Source organism: Gekko japonicus, unplaced genomic scaffold (genome assembly GCF_001447785.1).
Source record: "Gekko japonicus isolate JY-2015 unplaced genomic scaffold, Gekko_japonicus_V1.1 scaffold326, whole genome shotgun sequence".
Taxonomy (NCBI): Eukaryota; Metazoa; Chordata; class Lepidosauria; order Squamata; family Gekkonidae; genus Gekko; species Gekko japonicus.
Window position 1 is genome coordinate 814,688 of NW_015165245.1, and position 9,410 is coordinate 824,097.

Genomic DNA, 9,410 nt, shown 5'->3' on the forward strand with positions numbered 1-9,410 from the left:
GTGATTGTAAGCTTCTCTGAGACTCCTTTGGGTAGTAAAGAGTGGGATATAAAACCAACTCCTCTTCCTCCTCCTCCCAGGGGAGGGAAGGGGATCTTTGCCCATGGCAAGCTGAGACACTGCCACTGTTGCTGGGCAACACCCCAGTCCAGTATACCTCTCTGCCAAACAGGTGGGGTTAAGGCACAGCAAGACATAGCAATTTTTGAAAGAGACTAACGGGTAGCTGCTGTCCATCTGTGTTCAAGAGCTAGCCTGCTTTTATCCCTGCCTCCATGGTACAGACATCTGTGCAGCATTCTGGCATCACCTGTGTGGGCAGGCAGGGAACAAACAATATGAGCCCAGTTTGTGCACCTGCATTGATATAGAGCTTCAGAGTCTCTTTATGAGGGTTGTTTATTGACTTTTACTGGGGGAAGGAGGGGTTTTTAAAGCTTGGAGTGGGATTTAAAATTGATGTCACATCTGACACTTCTAGGGTACAATGATCATTCCCTACTCTTCAGAGAGTTCTCTCTGCTCGACTCAGGATAGGTGAGCCACACAAAGGGTTCGGGGAAAAAAGAAAACTGGACTTAAGTTTGAGTGTGGCCCAGACAGCTAACACAGCTATTTGATCTTTGAGCCACAGGGTCTATTATCAACACAACAGTCAGGGAATTTTGCATGACTCTGTGGCGTCTTCTGTCCTGGCTTTTTAAACAGCGGGTTTTCTGGACTGTTGCCCGCCTCTGCTTTATGTTACAGTGGGTCTGAGAATTAAGCTACCCTCTTATTTAAGGGTACTGGACAATTTCTCTCAGGAGTCTTAAGCAGATGAGGCAGGGACAAGAACATTTTGGGGCCACAGAGATCCCTCAGAGGTGGCATCTCCACGTCAAAGTTCCCTCTCTCCCGTACCATGCAGGATCATTTCTTCTCCCGATATCCTAGGAGGTGATGATGCCATGCCCCGGCCAGCAGCAGCCCATGTTGTGCTGTGGGAGGCAGGGAATTGTACAGTGTGGTGATATTTTTGGTGGCAAGCAGCTTCCTGTGGAAAGTCATTCTGCCCAAACAGCTGAGCACAATATTTTTTTTTAAAAAAGACTAATTCCGAAGAAGAAGAAGAAGAAGAAGAAGAAGAAGAAGAAGAAGAAGAAGAAGAAGAAGAAGAAGAAGAAGAAGAAGAAGAGGAGGAGGAGGAGGAGTGTGGATTTATACCCTGCCCTTCACTACCCAAAAGAGTCTCAGAGTGGCTTACAAAATCCCTTCCCCTCCCCTCCCCACAACAGACACCCTGTGAGGTAGGTGGGGCTAAGAGAGCTCTGAGAGAAACTGATCTTTTTCAAGGACAGCTCTTATCAGAACTACAGTTTACCCAAGGTCATCCAGCAGGTGCAAGTGGAAGAGTGGGGAATCAAACCCGGTTCTCCCAGATTAGAGTCCGCACACTTAACCACTACACCAAACTGGCTCTCTACACCATTTCCCCACTTGTATTCTTATTCTTCCATGCCATTGGGTGAGGGTGGGCATAGCAGCACACATCTCCCTTCCTCCATGCACTGATTATACCCACAACCACTTAGCTTTAACAATGCCACAACACTGTATCCACCCAGACTGTTTGGATGGGATTTTTCTGATAAGATATGCTTTTTGGGTTTGCATGTCTTGTTCCAAATACATCAGAATTTGTTTGTGCTTAAGAATTCTGATGAAAAAGAATACCTAGAGAATGGATTTTCAGCAAAGAATACATGCCTCTTTCTCACTCATTCTATGAAACAGTTTTTCTAAATTGATGAATAGTGCAAAATAATGCATAACTGAGCACGTGTTATACAAAAGTTTGCAAACCATGAAATGATTTGATTTTTCAACAGGGTTAATTCAGGGACATGCCTAACTCTCATTAAATTTCAGTCGGCACCCAACCTCCCTGTGATCTTATTAAAACCCCACTGTGTAAGTTTGCATGTAATAAATCAGAGGCAATAAAAGCCCTCTTTTAAGTATGTTTTAGCAATGCAATGTAAGATACAAAGCAAGGTTCAATCTTGAGCAAAGAATTAAAGGTGCATACAAGGGCACTTTTATTTTTTGTTTATTTTAGATTCAATTAAGCAATTGATTTTTGAATAAAAACAGTTTAATTGCAATAGCCAGATTGCTTAAAAATGAACAATAATTGTGAAGAAGCCTTTCGTCCTAGTTTTATTCCTTTTACAACAAAAATAATGTGTAGAATGCAACTGAACTGGAACAATCGTGATTCCTAAACAAAGAAGCAAAACATAACCGGGCTGTTTCTACAGACAGTATCTGAACATGAGTGAACAATACATATACATGAACACCCAAAGGTGGCTTAGACTGAGAACAGACCCCTTTTCTTTCAAGGTCAGTGCTGTCTACTCTGATTGGGAGTAGCCCTCCAGGGACTTAGGCAGAGGTCTTTCATGTTACCTACTACCTGATCCTCTTAGCTGAAGATTTCAGGACTGAAGCGGGGACCTTCTGCATGCAAAGCAGGTGCTCTACCACTGAGACATGGACTCTAATCCAGGAGAACCAGGTTTGATTCACCACTCCTCCACTTACAGCTGCTGGATGACCTTGGGCAAGCCATAGTTCTGTCAGAACTGTTCTCTCAAGGACAGTTCTCTCAGAGCTGCCTCAGCCCCACCTACCTCACAGGATGTCTGTTGTTGGGAGGAGAAGGGAAAGGAGTCTCCGAGTGCTTTGAGTCTCCGAGTGAAGGGCAGGGTGTAAATCCAATCTCTTCTTCTTCTTCCCTTCTCCTCTACACAGCCCCTCTCTTGAACAATAGTTCTAATGTAGCATCAATTAAGAAGCGGTATCTACTCTGAGGAGTGATTCTTTCTGTCCATGTAGTATAAATAGGCTCCTAGACAAAAGGCATCCCTTGGTCACAGCTTCTTTGCTTGGCTGGAGCCCACCATTATTTCTCAGCCTCATGAGACTGATTGGAACTGGGATGTGAAAGAAGTATCAGATTCAAATTTAGATGCTGTACTCATGAGGTATTCATGCCAGAGTGAAGCTGGGTAAGTGTATGTTCCAGAGCAACAACAAGACTAGGGCTGCTGAAGAGATGAGGTGTTTTTTCCCCAACACTTTACAAAGGAAGCATTACTCGCAAAGGACAGAAAAGAATCTGCTCCTTTCACTGCTGAGTTTTTACAGTGCAGGATTTACCCCCTCGTTACTGCCTAACCATAGGAAGCATTTGTTACAGACAATTGGTATTACACAAAGGTTACTCTAGGAGAAAATATGACCAAATAAAGAACCACGTTGACTTAAAGAATTAATGTGAACCTTTGAGGAGAGGAATACAGCAGCTTAAACATGGGAAATGATGCTAAAAACCAAGAGGTACTTTATCACACAGCGCAGGGGTAGGAAACAGGGACACATTTGATTAAATCAGCGTTACGGGAGCAAGTAAAGAGCTCCAGTCCGTGGCAACAGGCCTGCAAAGAAAGTCTCCTGTTTGGCAGCTGTCGAGTGTGTGGCAGTCATACAATTCTACTCCCTATCTTCTACCGAATGGGTAAGAGAATCAAGCCTCAGTGATCTGAAAATTCCTCCCCCCATTAAAAGGCTGTTCCATGATTACAGGCAATTCTTTTAAAATCAAAGACATATGGAAGGATATATGCATTGTCAGTTTCAGTTTGAAATTTGCAATAATTTGGGACCATGGTTACATATCTGAATAACCATCACTGTGCTGAGAAAAATGCACTACTTCACAGTAATGGAATAGTGAAGTGTACGGATGCAACTGCCCCATGTTCCAGAGCCTAAGTGATGATGATGATATTATGATTATGATTGTGATTATTATTATTATTATTAGGAACCTGCAAGGACTTGTGGGAGGAATCTCATTTCCCCCTCCCCCAATCTTTCCTCTTTCCATTTTTCCGAAAAGCCTCCAGGGTTTCTTCCCCTTTTCCAGCTTCCTTCTCTCTTTCTAGGGTTGCCAATGTCCAGGTGGGGCCTGGAGATCTCTTGGAATCACAACAGATTTCCCAACTATAGATATCAGTTCCCCTCAGGGTTGCCAGCCCCAGACTGGGAAATTCCTGGAAATTTGGGGGTGGAGCCTTAGAAGAGCGAGTTTTGGGGAGAGAAGCAACAGCCCACCCTTCAAAGCAGCCATTTTTTCCAGGAGAACTCATCTCTATCATCTGGAGAGCAGTTGTAATTCTGGGTTGGCAACTCTAGTTCCCCTGGAGGAATGGCTGCTTTGGAGGGTGGAGTCTATGGCATTATACCCTTCTGAGGTCCCTCCCTTCCTCAAACCCCACCTTCCCCAGGCCCCACCCCCAAACCTGCAAGAATTTCCTAACCTGGAGTTGGCAACCCTATCTCCTTCCCACCAAACAGCCAACCTTCCTCCATCTACCCCTCTGTCTTAAGCTCCCCCCCTCAGCAGCCTCTACCTAGAAAAGCTGTGGCCCAGTTGTGTGATGCCACAATTTGTTGCCCCATTCTCTCAAACTTGCCGTTCACCAACCAACATTTTATTGGCCTCCCATCTTCAGCTATATTTATTATTTATTTACTTCATTTATACCCTGCCTTTCTCCACAGTGGAAGCCAAAGCAGCTTGCATTATTCTCCTCTCTTCCTTTTTATCCACACAACAATGCTGTGAGGTAAATTAGTCTGAAAGTATGTGACTGGTCCAAAATCAACCAGTGAGCTTCCGCTTCGAACCTGGGTCTCCCAGACTCTACTCCAAAGCTCTAACCACCACACCACACTGGCTTTCATAGGGTGGCTGGCTGCTGTTATAGATACAAACAGTAGCAAGCAGCTAAACATAAGTTGAGTGATGCAAGTTGAGTGACTTGATATCAAGTCACCCAGAAGTTGCTGCCAGGCCTAGGGTTGCCAACCTCCAAGTGGGACCTGGCAATATCCCAGAATTACAGATGAACTCCCCTGGAGAAAATGGATGCTTTAGAGGGTGGACTCTATGGCATTATATCTGACTGAGGCCTCTCCCCTCCCCGAACCCTGCCCTTCTCAAACTCCCCCACAAGATCTCCAGGAATTTCCCAACCTGGAGCTAGCAAGCCCGGCCCCAAGAAGTCCTGCTCCTCCCCCTGCCTTTTAATAATGAAACCCAGCCTGGAATACTGTTGTTGCCTAGCAACAGCCACTGAGGGAATAGTTGCTTAAACCTATAGGCCCCCCTTTTATCATTTTCACATTTTTTAAAACCAGTCCTAATGTGTTTCATTTTTAGATCTCACTTTTTTCTACTAACCTGATTCCTTTTCAGGTTTGTAGAAAGACCTGTTTTGCCTGTTCACCGCTCCAGTCACTGGATTTAAGTATCCAAAGACTGCCTGACTTCACTACTAGTATATAGATTGTGCAATTTCAGATTATATATTTGGAAATGGTCCTTTAAATCATGTTTCAGACTTTCACTAAAATCTAAAATGGTGCCACAGCGGGTATCAATGTCTTTAAAGTGAGTACACTGTTGTCCAGGTTTTTGTCTCAGCTGCCAGCAGCTAGTCACATGATCTGCTACTGCTATCTTTGTAAGGAAAGGCTCTTTCCTCACAGCCTCTTGTGGTCTGTTACTGTGTGAACTATACAACAAGAGTCTTGTTGAGCAAAATCACATACTCCGTTACATCTATAACATCTTTATCCTATACCTCCGCCCAGGAACTTCAGGGGTTGAACTTAGCTCCCCCTCATCCATGATACCCCCACAACAACCTTGTGAAGTAGTTTAGGCTAAGAGGGAGAGAGGGAGAGAGACTGGCTCAAGAATGCCCAGCAAGCATCATGTCTGATGGTCAAACCAAAGACGACATTAGGAGTTTTGTGAATGAAGCTGGCAGCATTTATTTTATTCCTTTATGGGATGTGTAGGGTCCTGAATCTGATAGAGATTGTGATGTGGGGGTCCCTGTGAACTTGCTAACTGAATTTTAAAAACCCCGAACAACCACAGGGAGTTTGTTGCCCTGACCTAGATAGCCCAGGCAAGTCCAATCTTGTCAGATCTCAGAAGCTAAGCAGGGCCGACCCTGGCAAGTACTTGGATGGGACACCTCCAAGGAATACGAGGGCTGGGGTGCAGAGGTAGGCAATAGCAACCCACCTCTCTGAAACATCCAAGCCCCACTAGGGGTTGCTAGAAGTCAACCATGACTTCCAGGCACGCATGCACACACACACATACACCAACCCCACAAACCAGGGAGTTTGTTCATGGTTCTCCCAGGGTCCTGCTTCTCAGTGGGATTTGAACCAGTCTGACATTCTGCCAGGATGCCAGAATTCAATTACAGAATATATAGAACATGGGGCATTTTTACCCTTCCTTCCTTTGACGGGAGGGGACAAGGGTTTGAGGCTTTCTCTGCAGATAGGTTTACTCGATATTTTAACACAGCTTCAAAAAAAGTCAGTTGCCACAATTAATCACACTCAGTCAGTAACAAACCCCCAGCAGTTAGCAAAATGATGATTACTTCAGCATGGCCTTTGGCAGGAGCACATAATCACTTGTCTCATGAAGCACAGATGAAGAAACTTGGGAGGAAATTTGAAAAGAAAGGCAAAAAAGAAATATGCAGGCAAAAGAGCTCCATCTTAGGGATTGACTTACACAGGAACTGTGACTACCACTGAAAGATATATATAGGCCCCGGTCACACGGCAAAGTTGCCGCGGGAGAGGCACGGATGGTGGGTGGATTATCCGGGCGCGATCACACCCCAATATCTGGGAAATGGAGCGCACCTGTGGCTTACCACCAACAATGTGAGTTAAAAAACTAGTACCTCCAAGGCTGCCTCCAAACGCCCGTGGTGTGATTGCGCCTGCACATGGCATTCCCCTCCGGTCCCTCATTACCCGCCGGCACAGAGGGAAGGACCGGTGGTGTGCCGCCGGCGTGTCTGATCGCATAATTGCGGATCAAACTGCACCGGGGCAATTAGTCACACATCCCCCCCCGCGATATCCGGCCCGTGTGACCGGGGCCATATATATATATATTGCATTCGCCTGAAATGCTGCACAGAAATAGCTGAAAATGTGAATTTGCAAGTGTTTAAAGAATGTAAGGTCTGGGAATATTACCATCTAGGGGAGAAGAAAGCAATTTTCAGTAGAGGTGAGTGACGTGTTACCTTGCAGGGGACCTGCAGATGGGGTGCGGGAAAGGAAAAGGCCTATGGCAAGATAGCTATGGCCACCAGTAGTTTAAATGTGAGGCTGGCAAGCTTCTCTGTGTAAGCTTCTCTTTGCATGGACTCAAACTAGGCTTTCCAGTTCTCCACTACAGTGGGAGATCTACAGGCAAACCTTGCCTTTTCTTCCACCAGCACCTGAAAGGTCAGCAAGAGAAAATGGCGGCAGAGAAAATGCCGTCCATTTTGGTCATTTCCATGCTGTCACTTCCGGCAAAAACCTGTGCAAATGTGCATGCTCAGTTTGTACCCAGAAATCTATAGTTTAGTATGCTGGCTAATATCACAGTCCTAAGCAGAGTTGACGCCCATTAATGGACTTACAAGGGTGTAACTCTGCTTAGAATTGCAAAAATGTTCCTTAACAGATATGAAAGGGTGTCTGCTGCTGAGCACAAATTACTGCAGGTTTCTGAAGAAAAGTTGTCATGTCTGAGTGCTCAGCTCATACCTGCGGAAAAGCCGTCACCATTCTTCTTGGTCCTTTTACCTTCAGTGCCCCACTGAAACCAGATTTGCTGAGAGAGAAAGACCTGTGCAAACAGATGATCACTGGTCCATTGGGAGAAACACTTCTGCTTGGCCTCAAAAGGAGCGTATCCTGACCCTTTCTGTAATGATGAATAGGGATTTTGGGATGTTTACATTGGACTAACCTTTTAAACTCATGTATCACATTTTTGTTCCCCTCCCCTCAATATAAATTACATTGTAGTGGTGAAACAGTGAGATGAGCAAGCTGTTTTTCCAACTGCCTTTCTTCTAATTACGGACTCCATTACAAACATCTAAAGAGCCCAAAGTTCCATAGAGGGTAGTCTGAAAAGCTCTGATATAGCATGGTTGCTGGTATCTGCTAATGCACTGCAATAGTATTTAACAAAACCCAAACCTTTGGCTTTTGAAAAAAGCTCCACTCCCAAATCTCTAGGAATTTCTCAACCTGGAGCTGACACCCCAACCTGGTTGTGGTGACTTTTCTTAGGTGTGATGTGATTTCAGCCCTGTGATTAAGTTTCCTTGTGTACTGAAGTGTTGCAATAGATCAGTGGGAGTCTGTTGGGCTGGGAATATAACTAAGTAGCAGCAGGGTGCTGTGGTGAAGTGATATAAACCTGCCTGGGAGTGTGTTTCCAAGAGGCATGAACAGAGTAAAATTTAACAATGCACATTTCCTGATTCATTCTTTATACTTACCACAGTTAGTATGTTTTTAAAAATAAATTTTATTCTAATTCATTTTACACAGAAAGCCTCTCATGCCTGTCTACTCTAATGCAATGTGCACTAGTTAACAGGGCTGTAGCCAGCAGGGGGGCTTTGGGGGCTGAGCCTCCTATCGCGCACCCCAAAGCCCCAGCAGGTGGGTACCCTGAAAGCCCCCCAGGCACCCTAAAGCCCCCCAAACCCCACCACTGCCTCCCTCCTCCCCCTCAGAGAAGTCCCTGGCCTTCCAGTAAGGCAATTCCAGTAAGCCTCCTTCCTTCCTTGAGCTCAGTGAGCAGCTGGCAGGGGAGGTGAGAGGGAGAGCAAGGAGAACTGCCCAACAAGAGAGGAGAGAGGAGAGCGGAGAGCAGGTAAGGCAGACCAGGGCAGGCCTCATGTGCCCCCAAAGGCTGGGCAGCACATCTCTGGTGCTAGACAGATGGGCCATGGGAGCTCCGCCGGGGCCACTGGAGCTGCTACTGCATGAGTAGTGCCATGGGGGAGGGGGAGACGGGGAGACACATCCTGGGTGCATTAATTAATATGATTTAATTAGCTCCCCCAAGCCTTGGAGCCCCCCCCCAAATAAATCCTGGCTACGGGGCTGCTAGTTAAGAAAACACTTTAATGAAAGGTTTCCAAGTGGTTTCCACTCCAGCACAGTCTCCAGCACAGATCTTAAAAACAGTTTCTACACTTAAGCAATCAGCTTCCACAGAACGACTAGAACCAATACAGCTTACAGTCTTCTTCTTAATTTTCTGCTGGGAACCTCAATGGAGTGGGGTAGCAGTAACGGAAATTGCAATGGGAAGGAAAACTCTATGTGAGGTGGTGGCTAGCCCCCAAGATATCTATCACACCTACCACCACCTCAGCCCCTTACACACAACTGGAATTGGCACAGACTCTAGACTACTGTCAGTTCTAGGCCTTCCCATCCTGCACTGTTTCTGC